The sequence below is a fragment of the Bombina bombina genome, chromosome 5 (genome assembly GCF_027579735.1).
Source record: "Bombina bombina isolate aBomBom1 chromosome 5, aBomBom1.pri, whole genome shotgun sequence".
In the NCBI taxonomy this organism is placed as follows: Eukaryota; Metazoa; Chordata; class Amphibia; order Anura; family Bombinatoridae; genus Bombina; species Bombina bombina.
The window spans coordinates 73,285,532-73,311,854 of record NC_069503.1 but is presented as its reverse complement, the minus strand read 5'-3'; the positions used below and the strand labels follow the sequence as shown (position 1 = coordinate 73,311,854).

The 26,323-nt window shown below is 38.6% G+C and overlaps 1 protein-coding gene across 1 annotated transcript in view; it reads left to right on the top strand.

Annotated features, from left to right (window-relative positions):
- Positions 1 to 20,180: 20,180 nt before the first annotated feature.
- LOC128659897 (gastrula zinc finger protein XlCGF26.1-like) overlaps positions 20,181 to 26,323 on the top strand; it is a 70,266-nt gene continuing 64,123 nt past the window's right edge. The window contains exons 1-2 of the mRNA XM_053713484.1: positions 20,181 to 20,232; positions 20,625 to 20,788. The gene's annotated coding sequence lies outside the window, so the exon portion shown is untranslated. The remainder of the gene's footprint in view (positions 20,233 to 20,624; positions 20,789 to 26,323) is intronic.

Below are 26,323 nucleotides of genomic sequence, written 5' to 3'. Positions count from 1 at the left end.
ATGTGTAACTCATAAGTGTCCAGGAAAACATGGCTGAGATGGCAACCCTAACTGACAGTCAGCTGCCAGTACCCAAGATGGCGGCAACTAGGTAGAGGAGGGAGGGTTAGAGAGCTGTTTTTGGGGGGGGGAATCAAGGAGGTTGGGGGGTAAGGGGGGATCCAACACTGCAGAGTAGCTAGAAAAAATACATTAAAAAAAGGCTTTTATTTTAATACTGGCAGACTTTCTGCCAGTACTTAAGATGGCAGTGACAATTGTGAGGTGTGGGAGGGAAGAGAGCAGTTTCAAGGGGTCAGGGAGGGGTCAGGGGGTGGGGATATGTCAGGCAGGAGGCTGATCTCTACACTAAAGCTAAAGTTAAACCTACAAGCTAACTAATTAATTAACCCCTTAACTGCTGGGCATAATACAAGTGTGGTGCTCAGCGGCCTTCTAATTGCCAAAAAGCAATGCCAAAGCCATATGTGTCTGCTATTTCTGAACAAAAGGGACCCCAGAGAAGCATTTACAACCATTTGTGCCATGATTGTACAAGCTTTTTGTTTATACCATCACCTTATTGTTTAAGGGGCCTCCTTTGTTTGTCCTACCTTGACTGTGTTCACAACAGATGCATGTCTCTCCGGTTGGGGAGTTGTTTGGGGGTCTCTGACAGCACAGGGAGTTTGTAATCCTCAAAAGACGAGGTTACCAATCTATATCTTAGAACTCCGTGCTATTTTCAGAGCTCTTCAGGCTTGGCCTCTATTAAAGAGAGAATCCTATATTCGGTTTCAAATAGACAATGTCATAACAGTGGCATTTGTCAATCATCAAAAGGGGACTCGCAGTCCCCTAGTAATAAAAGAAGTATCTCTAATACTTTCTTAGGCAGAATCAAATTCTTAAGAACAAAACAGAAATCCAGCGAGCCTCATAGAAAAAACGGTGGTGAGTTTATGATATAAAAAAACACACGTAAATAAATTACACTCTAATATAAGGGGTTAAGAAAAAATATGAGTAAAAAAGTATGCCATTACTCCTCAGCAACCAGTCAGTCTTACGCGTTTCGGCTGGTAGGTAGCCTTATTCATAAATCAAATTCTTGTCTAATCACTGTGATTTATATACCAGGTGTAGACAATTTGGAAGCAGATTATCTCAGCCATCAGATTCTACATGTAGTCTCTCCATCCAGATGTATTCTATAAGATTGTTCATATATGGGGTCCTCCCTACATAGATCTGATGGCCTCTCGTCTAAACAAGAAACTTCCCAGATACCTCTCCAGGTCCAGGGATCCTCAGGCAGAATTGATGAATGCTCTAGCAGTTTCATGGTTTTACCAACCTGCTTAAATTTTTTTCACCTCTGGGAGTGATCTCAAAGGAGCAATCTTACGTGTTTCTGATAGCACCAGCATTACCTCACAGGTTCTGGTATGCGAACCTTGTCCAATTGCCAGTCATGGTCACTTCCTATAAGAAAAACCTTCTGTCTCAAGGCCCATGGAAATTGAATAATTAGTTCTTAATCATAGATGTTTCTCTGACTCAGTAATTAACACTATGATACAGGCTTGTAAGTCTGTTTCAAGTAAGATTTATCATAGGGGTTGGAAAACATATATTTCATGGTGTTCCACTCATGATTATTCTTGGCATTCATTTAGAATTCCTAGGATTTTACAGTTTCTTCAGGATGGTTTGGATAAAGGTTTGTCTGCAAATACTTTAAAAGGACAAATCTCTGCTCTTTCTGTCTTATTTCATAGAAAGATTGCTAAGCTTCATGAAATTCACTGTATTGTTCAGGCTTTGATTCGTATCAAACCTGTTATTTAACCCCTTAATGACCGGACCATTTTTCAATTTTCTTACCCTTAATGACAATGGCTATTTTTACATTTCTGCAGTGTTTGCGTTTAGCTGTAATTTTCCTCTTACTCGTTTACTGTACCCACACATATTATATACCGTTTTTCTCGTCATTAAATGGACTTTCTAAAGATACCATTATTTTCATCATCCTATATTATAAAAGACAAGAGTTTGTCTGAAGCCGTCATGCGCAGTTCAGACAAACTCTTGCCGCGAGGACCCGGCAGCAGAGCTGATCGCACGCGCAGGGGGTGAAACAACGCAGCGCGAGGACCCGGCAGCAGAGCTGAACGCACGCGCAGGGGGTGAAATAACGCAGCGCGATGAAGAGAGAGAGAGAGAGAGAAAAAAAAAATATATATATATATCACACAACACGGCCCGTGTCAACGGGCTTTAGGACTAGTATCTTATAATTTACTAAAAAAAAATGATAAAATATGAGGAAAAAATGGAAAAAAACACACTTTTTCTAACTTTGACCCCCAAAATCTGTTACACATCTACAATCACCAAAAAACACCCATGCTAAATAGTTTATAAATTTTGTCCTGAGTTTAGAAATACCCAATGTTTACATGTTATTTGCTTTTTTTGCAATTTATGGGGCAATAAATACAAGTAGCACTTTGCTATTTCCAAACCACTTTTTTTCAAAATTAGCGCTAGTTACTTTGGAACCCTGATATCTGTCAGGAATACCTGAATATCCCTTGACATGTATATATTTTGTTTTAGAAGACATCCCAAAGTATTGATCTAGGCCCATTTTGGTATATTTCATGGCACCATTTCACCGCCAAATGCGATAAAAAAAAAAAAAAAAGTTCACTTTTTCACAAATTTTGTCACAAACTTTAGGTTTCCCACTGAAATTATTTACAAACAGCTTCTGCAATTATGGCACAAATGGTTGTAAATGCTTCTCTGGGATCCCCTTTTTCAGAAATAACGGACTTATATGGCTTTGTGGTCGCTTTTTGGTAATTAGAAGGCCGCTAAATGCCGCTGCGCACCACACATGTTCTATGCCCAGGAGTGAAGGGGTTAATTAGGGAGCTTGTAGGGAGCTTGTAGGGTTAATTTTAGGTTGAAATAATTTTTATTAGTTTTCAAATAATTAACATCATAAAATGTACAACAACATTGACGTGTAAAGTATAGCTTACAAAATATCTGGCTGAATTGGCTCCTATACACTCTTGTCCTGCCATATAACTGATGGAGCACTAGGGCACGTTCGATAATTAAGTCCAGCAATTCCTGGGGCTCTGGAAGCCCAATCTCAATAAGTTGTTGTCTTCTGTGGTTAAGTTACTCTTTGCTATCTAGTATATATGACCACCAAAGTAGATATTTAAACTTAAGAACCCAAAAGTAAAAATCAACATAACAGAAACCTGTAACCAATGCATATGTCTTAGCCTATACATTTTGCCTATCTTTGACATAATACTTATAGCTTGTAAACAAGAAGGAAAAAAGGTAAGGTCAGTAACAATATCTCAAAAAAAAAAAAAAATTTTTTTTTTACATTGTTAGAGTTTAGCAGAGCCGGGGAAGGCTAGATCCCTTCTCCCTGTCAGTCCCCTCCACACCCATCCTGTCTTAATTTCTAAGTAGATTCAGCTTCCTCTATACCTCCTCTCACTCCTCTGTCTCCCATAATCCAATAAAACCACATTTTCTGAAAACTCTCTGTCGAACCTTGAATCAAGGAAGCTTGCTCCGACATGGAGTATGTAACTTTAAACTTTTCCATTATCTCAGTCCAAGTTGGTACCCCCACCTTCCAATACTTTGCTACACATATCCTTGTGGCTGTGCATAGTGTTCTTATAAAAGTGTTTATGGCAGAGTTAAATCTTGGGATGTGTTCGTTCAGTAAGGTCTGCGCCATCGAGAGATTGATATTTTCTGATAGCAAAGTACTCAGTAGAGACGATAGCTCAGACCATATCAGCCGCACTTTAGGACATTCCCACCACATATGAATGTATGTACCTACTTCTCGACACCCTCTATAACAGTGGTTGGTGGAACCACGCGAATAGTGAGAGGTTTTAGTCGGGGTCAAGTACCACCTGAAAGTGGTTTTAATACAGTTCTCTTTGAAGTCAGCACTAATCATACCTCTACCAACGTCACGTGTGATGGCTATCCAGTCCTCTATTTTTAAATCTGTACCTATATCTTTTATCCATCTATCAACTATTGGAGTGTTTGAGGTGTATCTTGCCTTTTGTATAGCTATGTATAGATAGGAAATCATCTTTTTATCCCTTTTCTTGTTAATTATAAATTGTTCCAATGTTGTTAATTTTCTTGTAAGAGGAAAATGTAGGTATTTGTGTACCGCAGATGAGATCTGCAGGTATAGAAACCAGTGAAGTTTGTAGGGAGCTAATTTATCTTGGGTTTGTGCGAATGTAATGAATTTACCATCTACTAGAAAGTCGGCCACTCTGTAAAGTCCCTTATTCTCCCATTTTTCCAGTTGTAAATGTAGATCATTCGGGAGCAGAGTTTTAATCGGTCTGGCTATTGAGTCTATTGGTAATAGGTGAAGAGCACTGGTCAACGCTGTCCAGGTCTTTACCGAGTCCCCAGAGGCTGATAAGGTGGTGTTGGTATTTGTGTATCCCTTAGTGGGTCTCCATAGTATATCAGAAGACTTATCAGTTTTTTCTACTTCAGCCTCCAGTGTAGTCCATATAATGTCGTTTGTGTTTTTGTTCAGTAGTAGATCTTGAGCTAATCTAGCTGCTTGATAGTACTCCATCAAGTTCGGCATACCCACCCCCCCCCCCCCACCTGTCTGTGAAGTTGTAAAGTTCTGGAAGCAATTCTAGCTATCTTACTGCCTCTTAGAAATCCCGTTAGGTCTTGTTGTAATTTGATTATATCTGGGGCTGGGACTTTGATAGGTAAAGCCCTAAAGAGGTATAATATGCGTGGAAGAATAGTCATTTTAATTGCCGAAAGGCGTCCAAACCATGAGAATTGTTTACTCTTCCATCTGTGTAGGTCTGACCTAATTTTTTTAAAAAGAGGGATATAGTTAATCTTATACAAATCCTTATAGTCTTTAGGTATTTTGACTCCTAAATACTGTATCGCTTTTCTAGCCCAGGTAAATGTGAAATTCGTTTCTATTAATTTAGAAGTATGGGTCGGGAGAGCTATGGGCAGTCCTTCGCACTTATCTAAATTGACTTTATATCCCGACACATCTGAGAAGTCTTGCAGAATTTTATACAAATTTGGTAGTGAAATCAGGGGTTTCGTTAGTGTCAGAAGAATATCATCCGCAAAAAGCGAGAGTTTATAATCTTTTTGGTTTATCTTAACTCCATGTATATCTGGGGAAAGTCTGATTGTTGCCGCTAGGGGCTCTATGCATAGTGCAAAAATCAGCGGAGAAAGGGGGCAACCTTGCCTAGTACCTCCACGGATATCAATAGGGTTCGATTGATACCCCGCCGCTCTAATCACAGCTGTAGGGGAGGAGTAGATATTTTTGATAGCTTTCACGAAGGGGCCCCTGAGTCCAAAACCAGCTAATACCTCAAACATGTATTCCCAGTCCACTCTGTCAAACGCCTTCTCTGCATCCAGTGAAAGGAGCAGAGAAGGCGTTTTGGTCTTATCTAGGTGATCAACCAGGTCCACTGTCCTTCTAATGTTATCAGGTGCTTCTCTGTCTATAATAAATCCCACCTGGTCTGGATGCACCAGAGAGGGGAGATGTATTTTCAGTCTGTTGGCCAGTATCTTAGTAAAGATCTTTATGTCCTGATTTATTAATGAAATAGGGCGGTAGCTATTACATAAATTCGGGTTCTTACCAGGTTTGGGGATAACTATTATCTTAGCACGCAATATATCCATAGGGATGTTTTTACCTAACATAATATCATTACAAAATTTGTGGAGATGTGGTACCAATGCCATCTTAAATAATCTATAATATTCCCCTGGAAACCCATCCGGGCCTGCTGCTTTTCCTGGCTTTAGACTTTTAATTGCCTCTAAGATCTCTTTTGTCGTTATATTTGCATTTAATTCCTTTAAGGCCTCCTTATCGATTACTGGGAGGTGGGCTGCTGCTAAGAATTGTTCTCTAAGTACTTTAGTATGTGCCGATGGATTAGTTTTTTTACCATCATATAGTGATTGGTAGTACTTTGCAAAAGTATCTGTAATTTCCTGTGGATTTGATGTGTATGAACCAATGTGGGTCTGGATAGAGGGGATCGAGAAAGATCTAATTTTTTCCTGTAGTTTATGTGCTAGGTATCTGTCTGGTTTGTTTGAGTAAATATAGTAATGTGCCTTTAGTCTCTGTGCTGCTCTAAGAGAGGCGGCTGACATGATCCCAGACAGTTCCCTTCTCTTCTCCTGGAGGAGTTTGAATGTTTTTGTAGAAGAAGTACGTTGATGTTGTGTAGTCAGTTCATTTATCTCTGTTTGTAATTTATCTGTTTTTGATCTCGTCATTTTATTATAAGTGGCTTTTGCTTGTATGAGCAAACCCCTAATAAATGGTTTATGTGCTGCCCAAGTATAAAGTGGATTATTAGTTGTGTCTGTGTTTATAGACCAATACTCAGTTAGGGCTTTTAATATTGAGTCCTGTGTAGTCTGATTTCTAAGTATATTTGGGTCAAATGTCCATGAACGATTACTGCAATGTCTAAGAATTCCTGTCAATTTAATACTAACAATAGAATGGTCAGACCATGCGCATGCATGTATGGAGGAGGACTGTAAGTTAGGTATAAGTATTTGGCTAAGGTATACATAATCTAGCTTGGAGTATGTTTTGTGAGCAAAGGAGTAGAATGTATAGTCATTAGTCTTGCCATATAATGACTCCCAAGAGTCAATAACATTTTGGGCCGACAAGGCTCTTTTAATTGATCTAACCATAGCATTGTGATGTCTTTGTTTGTGTGTTAGTACAGACGACCCCTCTGTCTCAATAATTTGAATAGGCAAGTTAAAGTCCCCCCCCAATATAATTCTTGATTGGGACCATTGTGTGAGTAGGTGTGCTATGTGAGTCAGGAAGATGTCCTGCTTTTCGTTTGGGGCGTAAATGTTACAAAGCGTTATCTCTGTCCCTTGAATTGATCCCCTGACTATTAAGTATCTACCTTCCGCGTCTTTCAGTACCTCTTCTGTGTTGAAGTTTAGTGAGTGGTGTATTAGTATGGAGACCCCTCTTTTCTTGCTATCTGTTACCGAGTGAAAGTGTTGGGGGAACTGTCTAGACCAGTATTTAGGAATAATGGAGCTGGTGAAGTGTGTTTCCTGGAGGAAAATCAGATTTGCTTTTAGTCTATCATATTGGGTCATGGCTGATCTGCGTTTAACATCTGTGTTGAGACCCCTTACATTATGTGATATTAGGTGTATATGATTAGTCATTGTTATCTTACCCTGGTGTCGTCGCTATACATACTCCTTCCTCCAAGAGTATCCTGAGATCCTAGACGTAGTTCTGTACCACCCCCCCGGCTCTGCTGACCCTGACCCTCCTTCTGGATAATAAGGCAATTGCAAACATAATTAGATATGGCGACATAATAACAAAAAAAACAAAATTTAACTAGTGAGAAATTTGTAACTTTTAACCGGTAAATGCTATTCTCCATTTATCCGATTCTGAAACAAAACTTTGGTAATAAGAAAAAAACAAAGAACAATTATCAATAAGCAATGCGAGACATCGCCTCATATCAACTGTACTATAATATACTGTATGATGAATTTCTATAACTGTAAAGAAAAGCAGGTTAAAGCATTATTTTGACTTGAACATATCATCAATAATGAACCTCAAAGCTTTGTGGAGACGTTAACTTATGTCTTACATGTTTAAGTAACCAACCTATGTGAGTCACTGTGACCCTTACTCCAAGGATTTCACAATGTATTTGAAAGAAATATTGTGTCCAACAGTTCTTGGAGAAAAGGGAGTGATATCTATGTCCAGCTACCCTTTGTTGAAAGTTCCCTCATTGATGATGTAAGAGATGGGAGCTCGATATGGTTGTAACCATCTAATTTCCCCTTTGATATAAACAAAACTGAGCTTTGACATTCTTCTAAATTAGGGAAGAATTTTCCTCGTGTCAGCACCTCCTAGAGTGCTGTGAAAGCAGAGAGATGTATGATGAAAATCGATATTTCTCAGGTCTTGGTACCCCTCTTTGATACTTTGGACCATTTCTGATTCTGAATATGAGGAGTTTTGTGCTTCTTTTGTAGATCCTCTTCGGGGAATGTATTGGAAGGCATGTCGGGTACCTCCAGTCTGAGCCTCTTGCAGACATCTGGTATTTCTGATGAATCTTTGAGAGTGATATATCTGCCTTCAAACTGGATATGCAGGCCAAATGGGAAAGTCCACCTATAAATTATCTGATGTTTTCTCAGTAAAGAAGTCAGTGGTCTCAGTGTACCTCTCCTCTGTAGTGTGCGCAGGCACAAATCTTGGTAAAATTGAATAACATATCCCTGGAATTTGAAGGTTGGGTGCTTCCTTGCTGCAGATAATATTGCCTCTTTCTCAGGGAAGCGAAACATCTTGATTATCACGTCCCTTGGTGGGGCGTCCTCTTTAGGTTTTGCTCTAAGTGATCTGTGGGCTCTCTCCATTTGGTGCTTCTCATCACCCGTTTCTCCCGTGATAGCTTGGAATAGTTGATGTAAATAGTTCTGTAATTCTGAAGAAGATACTGATTCTGGGATCCCTTTGATCCTCAAGTTGTTCCTCCGATTCCTGTTTTCAATATCTTCCAATTTATCTTCTATTTCAGTTATTACTTGTTGTTGGGAGTTAATTTGTTGGTTCAATGCAGAAATTTCTTCTGTGGTAGTATCTTCATGTTCCTCTAGCGAGGCTACTCTGTTACCCAAATCTAGCATGTCAGATTTAATTTCGGCAAGATTATTGGTGATAGTAGTTTGGAAGCTGTCAAATTTGTCCCATAATTTTTCAAAATTTAAGTTGATGTCCTGTTTTGAGACAAGTAATTTGAGATCTGCCTTAGTCACCGGCGTGGCATCCCCCTCTGCTGATCTAGAGTCTGAGTCTGATCCTGCATCTTCCTCTATAGTAGATTGCTGTTGTCCTGCTACTTTATCTCCTTTAGATTTGAAAAAGAGGCTTGAGACCTGAGATTTGCTTGTTGCAGGTGGTTTATTCTGTTTCCTGGCAGACATTTTACTGTAAGTGAGGGTATATGCCTTTAATGGCTTAGATCTCTTGTGAATACGGCAGTGTGGGACAAAGCTAGTTTCAGAAAACTATTAGCAGCAATCTTTCCGCTGTGGGTTTGCAGGGAATGTATAAGAGTCCCCTTGTCAAGATGAAAAGGAATTATATTGCAGAGGCCTTATATATGTTTGACCCTTACTTGGATCTTAAGTATCAGCCTGGAGTGGTAGTGACTCTGTTCGTTATATTAGTAATGCTAATGTTCCCTCAGAACCGGGTCTTTATATCATGCAGCATCATTGTGTATCGTGTGTTGCTTTTCACTGCAGCATGGCGTTATGCTAATATGTTATATACCTGAAGTCCCAAAATAAGAGAATAAAGTTTTCCCCCTCTGTTCATCTTATATATGCAGGAGTTGTTACTTGCGTGAGTAGTAATGCTGTGTTTGTTTGATATTCTGTGCGGCCCTTCAGCTCACTGAGCTGCTACTTTAGCATGATACATCTTTGTGTACATTTAGAAAAATGTCCGCCAACTTTCGTGAAAGTTTATAACCACAGTTCACAGTACCTGAAGCCTGTTACTCTCCGATTCTCTCCACTTCTCCTATTTCAGTTCCACATTTCACAATGGGCACTCAGGATGCATTCCGGTCTCTGGTAGCCGTGTGGAGTAGTGCCGCGTGGTTAATATGGCGGCCGTTACATATTAGTGCCGCACCTGTTTGAAAGTTTCTCCTTTTACTCCGCCGTTTAAACTTTTGTGCCGGGCAGTCCTGTGCCTCTTCTATAGCCAAGGGTTCATGTGGCTAAGTCTGCAGTGTTCTATTGACAGTTTAATTAGCTTTTTATGGCGACGTCTCACAGAGCTAAAGGATCAGACCTCCATCTCTGCTCGGCTCCAGGCTCCGCCCCTTGTAGGGTTAATTTTAGCTTTAGTGTAGTGTAGTAGACAACCCCAAGTATTGATCTAGGCCCATTTTGGTATATTTTATGCCACCATTTCACCGCCAAATGTGAGCAAATAAAAAAAAAAACTTTACATTTTTCACAATTTTAGGTTTCTCACTGAAATTATTTACAAACAGCTTGTGCTATTATGGCAAAAATTGTTGTAAAAGCTTCTCTGGGATCCCCTTTGTTCAGAAATAGCAGACATATGGCTTTGGCGTTGCTTTTTGGTAATTAGAAGGCCGCTAAATGCTGCTGCGCACCACACGTGAATTATGCCCAGCAGTGAAGGGGTTAAATTAGGTAGCTTGTAGGGAGCTTGCAGGGTTAATTTTAGAGATCAGCCTCCCACCTGACACATCCCACCCCCTGATCCCTCCCAAACAGCTCTCTTCCCTCCCCCACCCCACAATTGTTACCGCCATCTTAAGTACTGGCAGAAAGTCTGCCAGTACTAAATAAAAGAGTTTTTTTGTTTTTTTTTTTAAAATAAAAATTATAAAATATTTTAGTTGTGATGGACCCCTGCCTTAGCACCAACCTCCCTGATCCCCCCCCTCCAGCTCTCTAACCCTCTCCCCTACCTAATTACCGCCATCTTGGGTACTGGCAGCTGTCTGCCAGTACCCAGTTTGGCCCCACAAACCAAACTATTTTAATTTTATTTATAACTTTTTTTGTATTTTTAAATATATCTGTAGTGTAGCAGCCCCCCCACAATACCCCCACCCCTCCCCCTCCCAGATCCTTTTATATGTAAAAAAAACCAAAAAACTTTTTTTCCCCTTCCTTCCCTTCATTGGTGTCAGTGTGGCTAATGTGCGCGCGTCCACGTGCACACGCGCGCCCGTGCGCACATCGTGCACGCGCGCGCATCGTGCACGCGCGCGCACGCTCCCTCCTCCCACCGGACAAAGGCACCATCGGCACCATCACTACCGGTGCAGAGAGGGCCACAGAGTGGCTCTCTCTGCATCGGAGGCTTGTAAAGGGGTATTGCAGGATGCCTCCATATCGAGGCATCACTGCAATACCCTCAGAGCTGCTTGAAGCGATTGTGATCACTTCCAGCACTCTGTTAGACAACTGACGTACCAGGTACGTCTATTGTCATTAACAGTTAGTTTTTGCATGACGTACCTGGTACGTCAGTTGTCATTAAGGGGTTAAAGGGACACTGAACCCAAATTTTTTCTTTCGTGATTCAGATAGAGCATGCAATTTTAAGCAACTTTCTAATTTACTCCTATTATCAAATTTCCATTATTCTCTTGGTATCTTTATTTGAAAGCAAGAATGTAAGTTTAGATGCCGGCCCATTTTTGGTGAATAACCTGGGTTATTCTTGCTGTTTGGTGGATAAATTCATCCACCAATAAAAAAGTGCTGTCCAGAGTCCTGAACCAAAAAAGAAGCTTAGATGCCTTCTTTTTCAAATAAAGATAGCAAGTGAACGAAGAAAAATTGATAATAGGAGTAAATTAGAAAGTTGCTTAAAATGGCATGCTCTATCTGAATCACGAAAGAAAAAATTTGAGTTCAGTGTCCCTTTAATCAATGTCTCCTCCTTGGAGTGTCAATTTGGTTTTAAAGATTTTGGAGGATCCTTCTTTTGAGCCTATGCATTCTTTAAATATTTAACTATTTTCTTGGAAAGTGTTATTTCTTTTGGCTATCTCATCTGCTAGAATTGCCTGCTCTTTCTTGCGAGTCTCCTGATCTGATTTTCCATCAAGACAAAACTGTTTTGCGGACTTCGTTAAATTTTTGCCAAAAGTTGTGAGTTCTAATAACATCAATAGGGAAATTGTTACTACCTTGTGTCTAATCCTAAGAATACTCTCGAAAGGTCTTTACATTCTTTGGATGTGGTAAGAGCTTTGAAATATTATGTTAAGGCTTCTAAAGGTTTCAGAAAGACTTCTAGTCTATTTGTTATTTTTTCTGGTTTCAGAAAAGGTCAGAAAGTATCTGCCATTTTTTTGGCATCTTGGTTACAGCTTTTGATTCACAAACCTATGTGGAGGTGGGGCAGTCTCCTCCTCAGCATATTACAGCTCATTCTACTAGATCAGTCACCACATCCTGGGCTTTCAAGAATGAAGCTTCAGTTGATCAAATTTGCATAGCAGCAACTTGGTCTTCTTTGCATACATTTACAAAATTTTACCATTTTGTTGTGTTTGCTTCTTCGGAAGCAGCCTTTGGTAGAAAGGTTCTTTAGACAACTGTCTCAGTTTGATTCTAATGCCTATCATTTGAGGTTTTTTTTTTTAATTTTTAAGAAAACCTAATTTTTAAAAAAAAAAAAAATTCTCAGCGAAAATAGCTGTTTTATTTGATCCCTCCCTCTCTAGTGACTTGTGGACTTCCACATCTTGGGTTATTATCCCATACGTCACTAGCTCATGGACTCTTGCCACTTACATGAAGAAAAGCATAATTTATGTAACAATTAACCTGATAAATTAATTTAATTCATAGTGGCAAGAGTCCATGAGACCCACCCAATATTTTTTGGGGTTATGATTTTTTTTATATAAAGCACTTTATTTATCCTGTTCCTCTTTTTTATGCTTTTTAATCTTTTTTTACACCTCACTATCTTGGCTATACATTAAACTGAGGTATGAGTGAGGTGGGAGGTGTATTTATAAGCATATAGGTGTATTTATAAGCATTTGAGGTTTGGGAAACTTTGCCCCCTTCTGGTAGGAATGTATATACCCATACGTCACTAGCTTATGGGCTCTTGCCACTATGAAAGAAAGAAATCAGTTAAGTTACATAAATTATGTCTTTTGGGAGGAATCAGGGAAGTGGGAAAGTAAGGGGGTAATCCTACACTGAAGAGCATAATTATAATTAAACAAATAAATAAATAAAAATAAAATAAAAAAGGTCTAATACTGCATTCTGGAAGACTCTCTGCCAGTACTTAAGATGGGGGTAACTATTGGGGGTGGGGGAGGGAAGAGAGCTTTTTGAGAGGGATCAGGGGTTAGAATTGTCAGGTGGGAGGCTGATCTCTACACTAAAGCTAAAATTAACCTAACAATCTACCAGTGGAGGCTCCTCCATAGGTGCACAGGTGCACAGGTGCACGTGAACCCCCAAAGACAAAATAAGAAGAATTTTTGGGGGGCTGAATAAATATAATTTTTCCAATAGCCCCCTATTGGAAAAATTATATTTAATTACTCAGCCAAAAAAAGTCCAAGCCAGACTGTGTTTAAAAAAAAACACTTTTTTTTTTTTTTTTTAAGCTGCAAGTGCGGTAGAGTCTAGATGCCTGGCATATCCCTCTGCACTTATTCACCGCACCCACCCAGCCCCTATACATCTCTAATCAAACAGTTTATGCTGTGCGAGTAAGACCTCGACTTCACCACTCAGATCATGTGATGAGGCTCATCCAAGGCAAAGGTTGAACTACAGGCTGTGAAGGCACTGTGTATTTGCATGGGAGCCTGTAAAGGGGGGAGGGGCATCAGACAGATAGCTTAATCCTCTAAAAGCAATCAGCTGTACTGCAGCACAGGAATGGCTTGCTGAGGCTGAGCTGTGACAGGAGCCACTGAAGGTTAGTACTAAACTCCTCTTATTAGGAGACACCATCACATCTAGTTTAACTAGTAGTAAACTACACTTTCCAGATGTGATGGTGTCTCCCAATAAGAGGAGGAAAAGGGGTCAAGAAGGGCAAAGGTCCTTGTGCATGTTAGGAATGGTGCTTTATTTGCAAATACTGCTGCACAGTCAGAGCGCTCAATGTGGATGTGATATAAGGAGGTCTTGTCAGTGTGCATGAGTAGGAGTGTGAGCTTGATAAGGAACCTCAGTGTAGGACAACTTGTGAGTCATCTGTGAGCTGCACTGTGTATGAGACTGTTATGGTGCTGGTGATGGAGCCGTGTTTTATTGAACTCTGGTAAGAGGCTGATATATCTTTTCATTATCACCATAACGTTTCTTGTATTGCTGGTTGTGATTGCTTCATCTCTCTTTATTCTCTGGAGATCCTCACTCGTTCATGCTGTCAGCATGTTGGGAACAAGTACACATCATATACAAATGTACTGATACAACAGCTTGATTACTTCTGTCCTTTATAATCTGCTGGCAATAAATATGTCATATGATATAAGCCTCTGTTTTTAAAGGGCAATAATAAACGCCCTTCCTATTCATGTGAATAACTGAAAATAAGCTATTAATATAATGTTCTTTTTCAGTAAGAAAACCGTCAGTTTCTCTTGTCAAGCAGCCTAAATGTGAGCACAAACAGAAGAAAATCACCGTAAATTCCTGTTGTCAGTTTGCACTTTGCAAGACATTCTGAGTTGCAGATGGAGGAGGAGGCTTGGTGGTTGCCTTGCAAAACAGAAAGCTTCCTCCCCGTAGTTAAATGCCGGCCGTGTCTGCAGTGAGTGTATACAGATCTGCTATCAGTCTGTGTATTCAGTGAGTCACTGTGAGTGTATACAGATCTGCTATCAGTACATGTCTGCAGTGAGTGTATACAGATCTGCTATCAGTCCGTGTCTGCAGTGAGTGTATACAGATCTGCTATCAGTCCATGTCTGCAGTGAGTGTATACAGATCTGCTATCAGTCCGTGTCTGCAGTGAGTGTATACAGATCTGCTATCAGTCCTCAGTCCGTGTCTGCAGTGAGTGTATACAGATCTGCTGTCACTCAGTGTATTCAGTGAGTCACTGTGAGTATATACAGATCTGCTATCAGTCCGTGTCTGCAGTGAGTGTATACAGATCTACTATCAGTCCGTGTCTGCAGTGAGTGTATACAGATCTGCTATCAGTCCGTGTCTGCAGTGAGTGTATACAGATCTGCTATCAGTCCGTGTCTGCAGTGAGTGTATACAGATCTGCTATCAGTCCGTGTCTGCAGTGAGTGTATACAGATCTGCTATCAGTCCGTGTCTGCAGTGAGTGTATACAGATCTGCTATCAGTCCGTGTCTGCAGTGAGTGTATACAGATCTGCTATCAGTCAGTGTATTCAGTGAGTCACTGTGAGTGTATACAGATCTGCTATCAGTCCGTGTCTGCAGTGAGTGTATACAGATCTGCTATCAGTCCGTGTCTGCAGTGAGTGTATACAGATCTGCTATCAGTCTGTGTCTGCAGTGAGTGTATACAGATCTGCTATCAGTCCGTGTCTGCAGTGAGTGTATACAGATCTGCTATCAGTCCGTGTCTGCAGTGAGTGTATACAGATCTGCTATCAGTCCGTGTCTGCAGTGAGTGTATACAGATCTGCTATCAGTCCGTGTCTGCAGTGAGTGTAAACAGATCTGCTATCAGTCCGTGTCTGCAGTGAGTGTATACAGATCTGCTATCAGTCCGTGTCTGCAGTGAGTGTATACAGATCTGCTATCAGTCCGTGTCTGCAGTGAGTGTATACAGATGTGCTATCAGTCCGTGTCTTAAGTGAGTGTATACAGATCTGCTATCAGTCCGTGTCTGCAGTGAGTGTATACAGATCTGATATCAGTGAAATCTGCTTCCTATGGTAATATCAGCAGCTTTGTTTTAAACGAAAATCTCACCTAAACTGCTGCTTATCTCATAGTGGAGAAACGAAGCACAATTCGTGCAGATCTGCTAATTGCTTAACGTAACTATTTAGGGAACAATTAGAGCACTGCTTTTTACTTGCAAGCTGTTTCCTAAATAGTTAAATTAGGCAGTGAGCAGATCTGCATGCAGAAAGTTTTTATTTATTTTTATATTGTCAGAGTAGCAGTAATGTATTAGATTTTGTTTTAAAAAATATATTTTGCAGTCCTAAGATCACTGCTAAAGAAAGCTTGTTTTTTTGCCTCAGAGGCAGATCTTTACTTCCAGAAATCAGGTCAGTTGTTGATTGGTTGCTGGTGCACCAGCATTCTCATGCACTACTCAACCTCTGAAGGCTGCTGATGTATGTAGCACTGTGTGAGCAAACTGTCCATACAATCACCAAGCATAATGCTAAACCTAGCTGCTATTACAACCCCAAAAATAAACAAACACTGTGTGTGTGTGTGTGTGTGTGTGTGCGTGTATGCCTGTGTATGTCAGTGTCTGTCTGTGTGTGTGTCTCTGTGTGTTAGTGTCTTTGTATGTGTTAGTGTGTCTGTGTGTGTATGCCTGTGTGTGTTAGTCTGTCTGTGTAAGTGTGTGACTGTGTGTTAGTGTCTCTGTGTGTCTGTATGTGTGTGTATGCCAGTGTGTTAGTGTCTGTATGTGTGTATGCCTGTGTGTGTCTTTGTGTTAATGTCTGTGAGTCTGTGTCTGTCTGTGTGTGTATGCCTGTGTGTGTCTTTGTGTTAATGTCTGTGAGTCTGTGTGTGTGTCTGTCTGTGTGCTAGTGTTTCTGCACATAGATCTCCACACGTCCTAGATATGAACTCACAGAATAATCCTAACACTGCACCATCATTAGGCACTTCATGGCTAGTGCATTGCTGACACAGCTTTCACACTAAGTAACAAAGGATATTCCAGCCTCCAATATTTAAAAAGAACCTTCATTCTCTCACATGGGGTCCTCCGCAATAGAACATACAATGTTTCAAGCCTGCTATAGGCTCTTAATCATGTACACTTAAGGCTTGAAACGTTGTATGTTCTATTGCTGTGGACCCCATGTAAGAGAATAAAGGTTCTTTTTAAATATTGGAGGCTGGAATATCCTTTGTTACTTGGACTGTATTTTTGGACGTGGCAGGTCCTTTATTCCGTGCCCCACAGGCCTAAGAAAAAGTGTGCTGTTTTCCAAACCTTTGGAGTGTTTAACAGCTTTCATACTCTCAGGCTGCTGGCAGAGACATGGTTATCCCTGCAGGTCCATTATATGATAATGTAATGTATTGTGAAAGCCCATTTAAATAACCCACGAGCCGCCACTGCAATCTACCTAATTAACCACTTCACTGCTGGGAATAAGTGTGCTGCGCAGCTGCAATTGGCGGCCTTTTAATTATTATTGCACAAGCTGTTTGTAAATAATTTCAGTGAGAAACCTAAAGTCTGTGAAAAAGTTAAAAACATTTTTTATTTGATCGCATTTGGTGGTGAAATGATGGCATGAAATATACCAAAATGGGCCTAGATCAATATTTTGGGTTGTCTACTGCATGTGAAGGGATATTCAGGGATTCCTGACAGATATCAGTGTTACAATGTAACTATCGCTAATTCTGAAAAAAAAAATGGTTTGGAAATAGCTAAGTGCTACTTGTATTTATTGCCCTATAACTTGCAAAAAAAGCAAAGAACATGTAAACATTGAGTATTTTTGGAAAATTACAGCTAAACACAAACACTGCAGAAAAGTAAAAATAGCACTGGTCCTTAACGGTAAGAAAATTGAAAATGGTCTGGTCACTAAGGGGTTAATTTAAATATATGCAGCTTTACAGACATTTAACAATTTATATGTAGTTTTTACTATTTTCTTATTTTTTTTAACAAAATGCTAGATAATGCTAATTATAACAAACCCACAATACTGCAGGTCTGTTATTTTAGAAATTCCTGTAAAATGTTTTATTTTAGGCTTTTGCAAAGTATGGATTTGTGTTAAAAAATGACAGAGCAATATGGTTTGTGTATATGTATATAAGTATATATTATATGTATGTAAGTATATATTATATGTATGTAAGTATATATTATATGTATGTAAGTATGTATTATATGTATATAAGTATATATTATATGTATGTAAGTATATATTATATGTATGTAAGTATGTATTATATGTATATAAGTATATATTATATGTATGTAAGTATATATTATATGTGTGTAAGTATATATTATATGTGTGTAAGTATATATTATATGTATATAAGTATATATTATATGTATATAAGTATATATTATATGTATGTAAGTATATATTATATGTGTGTAAGTATATATATGTATGTAAGTATATATTATGTGTATGTAAGTTTATATTATATGTATGTAAGTATATATTATATGTATGTAAGTATATATTATATGTATGTAAGTATATATTATATGTGTGTAAGTATATATTATATGTATGTAAGTATATATTATGTGTATGTAAGTATATATTATATGTGTGTAAGTATATATTATATGTATGTAAGTATATATTATATGTGTGTAAGTATATATTATATGTATGTAAGTATATATTATGTGTATGTAAGTATATATTATATGTGTGTAAGTATATATTATATGTATGTAAGTATATATTATATGTGTGTAAGTATATATTATATGTGTGTAAGTATATATTATGTGTATGTAAGTATATATTATATCTATGGAAAATGTTACACAGCTGACGGGGGCTTCTTTTAAATACAACAAGTAATACAGTGACTAATTACAAAAGCACACAGTTGGTCGCAGAGTGCAGCAATTTATATGTGTAGAAATATATATATATAATAAAAATAAAGCCCAAGAGATGCACTCGCCATGTTACAGAAAATGTATTAAAAGTGAGTTAACATTTTCGGGTAGTGACCCCCGTCTTCAGACTCCTGTGAAAAAATCACGGTGAGTGCATCTCTTGGGCTTTATTTTGGATATTATCTGGATTGCACCCTGCACTTTGATCAAGGGAACAGTGAGTGCTGATATTTGGGAAATTAGATTTTTATATATACACGCGCACACACACATACATACACACACACAGTATATATAAGAAATATAATGTATGCTAGAAAGATTAGAAAAAGAAACTGTACAGTTAGTAAGCAAACAATAAAAGGGTCAAATGATTAATATAGAAATACTCAGCATTGTATCACATACTGTATGTATCTAATAACTTGTTAATATTATATGTCTGTTTGCAACTAAATTATGTTAGAATAACAATTTCAATCAATAAAAACATAATATAATGCTGTATCCTGAGATATTTTAGGACACAACAGAAAAATCTCACATTTAAATAAACAGTTTGTTTCCTCCTTACCTATCCATATGATAATCACACCCTGAGGGGGAGGCAGGGACTCTGTATTCATGTGACACCAGAGGGGACAATAGACATCTATATGAGAACAAAAGTCCAGGTGTGACCCTCTCATTGTCTCCCAACTGACAAGTTGTACTCATGTGAGTCACACAGAGAAAGGTGACACTCCCACAGTAGTATAAATATCTGTGTAACACTCAGTGATATCACAGGAGGAACCAGAGAGACTTCATACTTACAGAGCTTCTGCTAAACGGTAATATGCAAAACCTGACATAAATCTTTATTAACAGCCTCACACTGTTGTGTTTTATATAATGATGAGAAAATATTGATCTGTATTTTGTTATGATAAAGATAAAATATTTCACTTCATATAAGAAACAGAGTTTATATAAAAAAAAAACTCAACTGTATTTATTTAATTTGTTTTCTATATTTTTCATGCTGTGTTCATGAATTTATTGTTTAGTTTTTTCATTAAAAAGGCTAATTTAATACATAATAATTTACTGCAGTTTGTAAAATGAATGTTTGTAGCAGAACCAAACCATATTTTCAAGCTTGAGGAGGTCTGTACAATAATACATTTGTGGGGGCTGTTCCTGTTATCCAATGAGCAATAGATTTTTAAGTTTCAGCCAATTAGAATCCTGTATTTCCCTATAGGTTTATAACTAACTGTAGAGCCCAGATAAACCATTTTCATTTAATATTAGTGTGAAGCTGCTATTTGCTCCAGTAATAAATATCACTCAGCTTATGGCCCTGTTGTATCAGTCTCATCACATATACTGATCTAATCATAAATATCTTGTGATCTGCATATTATTTTATTTTTAATGAGGTTATTTTATAATACATTTCTTATTTTTATTAGCTGCACCTGTTTATCATCAGAACGTTTATCCCACTGATCTGTGACTGATTCTTGTTGCTAGTAAAGACCTTAGTAAGTGTATTCTGCACCTTCAGCTGCTGCTGTTTATGTCACATGATCACAGACTTAAAGGGACAGTGTCCTGTAAATTTGGTTTTCCTGTAAAATAACAAGAAACCCCAAATGTTTTTATCATTTAAATAGAACATATGATTTTCAACAACTTTCCAACTGACTTCTATTATGATATTTGCTTTATTCTCTAGATATCCTTTACTGAAGCAGCAGCAATGCACTACTGGGAGCTAGCTGAGCACATAAGGTGAGCCAATGACAAGAGGCTTGTATGTGCCACTAATCAGCAACTAGCGCACCATAGGGAATAAAGCAGATTTGATAATCAAAGGAAATTGGAAAAATATTTAAATTTGAATCATAAAAGTTTAATTGTGACTTTGCTGTCCCTTTAATGTGTTTCTAATGACTTGTTTTACCGGTGTATAAAACAGCAAACAGTTATTTTACATAAAAACTAAACCTAAAGGTGAAATTTGCCATACACTTTATACTGTTTGTAATTTATTTTCATTATCAAATTCTACACAGCCTTTTAACCCTTTGAGTGCTAAGCACTTTCTCACCTGGGTGCTAAGCTGATCTAAGGGTTTTTTATTATTATTTTTTTAAATATTTTTGTTTATTTTTTTCTTTCAGACCCCCACGACTTACACTGTTATAAGGCACCAGCTCCTACTTAGCATATGCAGGAGTCAAATTTTATAAAGATATGAGTCTGTTATTGGCTGATAGCTGTCACATGGTACAGGTGCAGAACTACATTTATCAGAATACAATCTGTTGCTCTTTTAAAAATCATAGTAAGTATTGTATTTTTATTATGCATAGGTGGTCTTGTAATTCTATATTTTATGGTTCTTTTAAATGGACTAAATTTACCAAAAGAACATCTCATTATATTATCTCTCTATGTAAACACACATTCTTTATTTTCTTAACTCTTTCCAAGATAACAATTGAAATGAACATTTTAGTGCCTATCTCTCCCACACCCCATTGCAGTGTGATTTAAAGGGCCATAATACCCAAATGTTTAAACTAGGGTTGCACCGATACTAGTATCGGTATCGGTGCCGATACCAAGTATTTGCATGGGTACTTGTACACGTGCAAATGCACTGATACTTATACCGATAGCTCCACTTCCTACCCATATGCTATCTCATGGCGTTTTTTCAAACTGCATGTTCCCATTTCATTTTAAGCTGAAGTGGAGACTAAACTAAAAATTGTTTACTACTGTTCTGCCAATACAAATTGCTGTTATTTGTATTATTGTAGGAGAGATCACTGTACCTCGTTCAGACAAACCCCTGAAGTACTGGGCAGTTAATAAACTGAGATTTCCAGCTCTGGCTAAAATGGTCCAAAAATATCTTGCCCCATGCAGTATTGTGGAAAGTAAAAGACTGATCAACTTAGAGTCAAACCTCCTTACTGATAGCAAAAACAGACTTATAGCTGAACATGCAGAGAGGCTTCTGTTCTGTTCCTTAAAAAGAACTTGCCACTGACTTTTGAAAAATTATTCTAATTGCTAAATTGCCTTTTTTTACTGGTAGTTCTCATCTTGCACAATGATGTTCAAAACATACTGTACTCTGAGGAACATCCATAGGTTAGCTTATATAATTGCAGGAAGACTACTCATGGCAAAAATTAAGTTAATTCCAATGAACACTCATCCTGCAATTATAGGACTAGATTTAGATTACATTTGATTGGTAAGCTTTATCAATGCGTTGTTCACATTTCCAACTCCATAGACTTTTGCATAGCATTGGTAAAACTTACCAGTCAAATGTAATTTAGCCCATAGTGTTGTTCCATATGATTAAACAGTGCACTGTTCTATTTTTACTATTTCTTTCATGTAATTAGCAAGAGTCCATGAGCTAGTGACGTATGGGATATACATTCCTACCAGGAGGGGCAAAGTTTCCCAAACCTCAAAATGCCTATAAATACACCCCTCTCCACACCCACAAATCAGTTTTACAAACTTTGCCTCCCATGGAGGTGGTGAAGTAAGTTTGTGCTAGATTCTACGTTGATATGCGCTTCGCAGCAGGCTGGAGCCCGGTTTTCCTCTCAGTGTGCAGTGAATGTCAGAGGGATGTGAAGAGAGTATTGCCTATTTGAATTCAATGATCTCCTTCTATGGGGTCTATTTCATAGGTTCTCTGTTATCGGTCATAGAGATTCATCTCTTACCTCCCTTTTCAGATCAACGATATACTCTTATATATACCATTACCTCTACTGATTCTCGTTTCAGTACTGGTTTGGCTTTCTACTACATGTAGATGAGTGTCCTGGGGTAAGTAAGTCTTATTTTGTGACACTCTAAGCTATGGTTGGGCACTTTTATATAAAGTTCTAAATATATGTGTTTAAACATTTTTTGCCTTTATTCAGGATGTTCAACGTTCCTTATTTCAGACAGTCAGTTTCATATTTGGGATAATGCATATGAATAAACCAATTTTTTCTTACCTTAAAATTTGACTTTTTTTCCTGTGGGCTGTTAGGCTTGCGGGGGCTGAAAATGCTTCATTTTATTGCGTCATTCTTGGCGCGGACTTTTTTGGCGCAAAAATTTTCTGTGTCATTTCCGGCGTCATACTTGTCGCCGGAAGTTGCGTCATTTTTTTGACGTTTTTGCACCAAAAGTGTCTGCGTTACCGGATGTGGCATCATTTTTGGCGCCAAAAGCATTTAGGCGCCAATTAATGTGGGCGTCTTTTTTGGCGCTAAAAAATATGGGCGTCATTTTTGTCTCCTCAATATTTAAGTCTCATTGTTTATTTGCTTCTGGTTGCTAGAAGCTGGTTCATTGGCATTTTTTACCATTCCTGAAACTGTCATTTAAGGAATTTGATCAATTTTGCTTTATATGTTGTTTTTTCTATTACATATTGCAAGATGTCTCAGATTGACCCTGAATCAGAAGCATCTTCTGGAAAATCGCTGCCTGATGCTGGATCTACCAAAGTTAAGTGTATTTGTTGTAAACTTGTGGTAACTGTTTCTCCGGCTGTTGTTTGTGATGAATGTCATGACAAACTTTGTAATGCAGATAATATTTCCTTTAGTAATGTTCCATTACCTGTTGCTGTTCCATCAACATCTAATATTCAGGGTGTTCCTGTTAACATAAGAGATTTTGTTTCTAAATCTATTAAGAAGGCTATGTCTGTTATTCCTCCTTCCAGTAAACGTAAAAGGTCTTTTAAAACTTCTCATGTTTCAGATGACTTTTTAAACGAACATCATCATTCTGATTCTGTTTCTGATACTGATTTTTCTGGTTCAGAAGGTTCTGTTTCAGAGATTGATACTGATAAATCTTCTTATTTATTTAAAATGGAATTTATTCGTTCTTTACTTAAAGAAGTCTTAATTGCATTAGAAATAGAGGAGTCTGGTCCTCTTGATACTAAATCTAAACGTTTGAATACGGTTTTTAAACCTCCTGTAGTTATTCCGGAGGTTTTTTCCCGTCCCTGATGCTATTTCTGAAGTAATTTTCAGGGAATGGAATAATCTGGGTAATACATTTACTCCTTCTAAACGGTTTAAGCAATTATATCCTGTGCCATCTGACAGATTAGAGTTTTGGGACAAAATCCCTAAGGTTGATGGGGCTATCTCTACTCTTGCTAAACGTACTACTATTCCTACGGCAGATAGTACTTCCTTTAAGGATCCTTTAGATAGGAAAATTGAATCCTTTCTAAGAAAAGCTTACTTATGTTCAGGTAATCTTCTTAGACCTGCTATATCTTTGGCGGATGTTGCTGCAGCTTCAACTTTCTGGTTAGAAGCTTTAGCACAACAAGTAACAGATCATAATACTCATAGCATTGTTAATCTTCTTCAACATGCTAATAACTTTATTTGTGATGCCATCTTTGATATCATTAGGGTTGATGTCAGGTATATGTCTTTAGCTATTTTAGCTAGAAGAGCTTTATGGCTTAAAACTTGGAATGCTGATATGTCTTCTAAGTCAACTTTGCTTTCCCTTTCTTTCCAGGGTAATACATTGTTTGGTTCACAGTTGGATTCTGTTATTTCAACTGTTACTGGGGGGAAAGGAACTTTTTTACCACAGGATAAAAAATCTAAAGGTAAATTTAGGTCCGCTAATCGTTTTCGTTCCTTTCGTCATAATAAGGAACGAAAGCCTGATCCTTCCCCTACAGGAACAGTATCAGTTTGGAAACCATCTCCAGTCTGGAATAAATCCAAGCCCTTTAGAAAGCCAAAGTCAGCTCCCAAGTCCACATGAAGGTGCGGCCCTCATTCCAGCCCAGCTGGTAGGGGGCAGATTACGTTTTTTCAAAGAAATTTGGATCAATTCGATTCACAATCTTTGGATTCAGAACATTGTTTCACAAGGGTACAGAATAGGCTTCAAGATAAGGCCTCCTGCAAGAAGATTTTTTCTTTCCCGTGTCCCAATAAATCCAGTGAAGGCTCAAGCATTTCTGAAATGTGTTTCAGATCTAGAGTTGGCTGGAGTAATTGTGCCAGTTCCAGTTCTGGAACAGGGGCTGGGGTTTTACTCAAATCTCTTCATTGTACCAAAGAAGGAGAATTCCTTCAGACCAGTTCTGGATTTAAAAATATTGAATCGTTATGTAAGGATACCAACATTCAAAATGGTAACTATAAGGACTATTCTTCCTTTTGTTCAGCAAGGGCATTATATGTCCACAATAGATTTACAAGATGCATATCTGCATATTCCGATTCATCCAGATCACTATCAGTTTCTGAGATTCTCTTTCCTAGACAAGCATTACCAGTTTGTGGCTCTGCCGTTTGGCCTAGCAACAGCTCCAAGGATTTTTACAAAGGTTCTCGGTGCCCTTCTATCTGTAATCAGAGAACAGGGTATTGTGGTATTTCCTTATTTGGACGATATCTTGGTACTTGCTCAGTCTTCACTTTTAGCAGAATCTCATACGAATCGACTTGTATCGTTTCTTCGAGAACATGGTTGGAGGATCAATTTACCAAAGAGTTTGTTGATTCCTCAGACAAGGGTAACCTTTTTAGGTTTCCAGATAGATTCAGTGTCCATGACTCTGTCGCTGACGGACAAAAGACGTCTGAAATTGGTTTCAGCTTGTCGAATCCTTCAGTCTCAATCATTCCCTTCGGTAGCCTTATGCATAGAAATTCTAGGTCTTATGACTGCTGCATCGGACGCGATCCCCTTTGCTCGTTTTCACATGCGACCTCTTCAGCTCTGTATGCTGAACCAGTGGTGCAGGGATTATACAAAGATATCGCAATTAATATCTTTAAAACCGATTGTACGACACTCTCTGACGTGGTGGACAGACCACCATCGTTTAGTTCAGGGGGCTTCTTTTGTTCTTCCGACCTGGACTGTGATCTCAACAGATGCAAGTCTGACAGGTTGGGGAGCTGTATGGGGGTCTCTGACAGCACAAGGGGTTTGGGAATCTCAGGAGGCGAGATTACCAATCAACATTTTGGAACTCCGTGCGATTTTCAGAGCTCTTCAGTCGTGGCCTCTTCTAAAGAGAGAGTCATTTGTTTTCAGACGGACAATGTCACAACCGTGGCATATGTCAATCATCAAGGAGGGACTCACAGTCCTCTGGCTATGAAAGAAGTATCTCGAATACTTGTTTGGGCGGAATCCAGCTCCTGTCTAATTTCTGCGGTTCATATCCCAGGTATAGACAATTGGGAAGCGGATTATCTCAGTCGCCAGACATTACATCCGGGCGAGTGGTCTCTTCACCCAGAGGTATTTCTTCAGATTGTTCAAATGTGGGGACTTCCAGAAATAGATCTGATGGCTTCTCATATAAACAAGAAGCTTCCCAGGTATTTGTCCAGATCCAGGGATCCTCAGGCGGAAGCAGTGGATGCATTGTCACTTCCTTGGAAGTATCATCCTACCTATATCTTTCCACCTCTAGTTCTTCTTCCAAGAGTGATTTCCAAGATTCTAAAGGAGCGTTCGTCTGTTCTGCTGGTGGCTCCAGCATGGCCTCACAGGTTTTGGTATGCGGATCTTGTCCGGATGGCTACTTGCCAACCGTGGACTCTTCTGTTAAGACCAGACCTTCTATCGCAAGGTCCTTTTTTCCATCAGGATCTCAAATCCTTAAATTTGAAGGTATGGAGATTGAACGCTTGATTCTCAGTCATAGAGGTTTCTCTGACTCCGTAATTAATACTATGTTACAGGCTCGTAAATCTGTATCTAGGAAGATATATTATCGAGTCTGGAAGACTTACATTTCTTGGTGTTCTTCTCATCATTTTTCCTGGCATTCTTTTAGAAT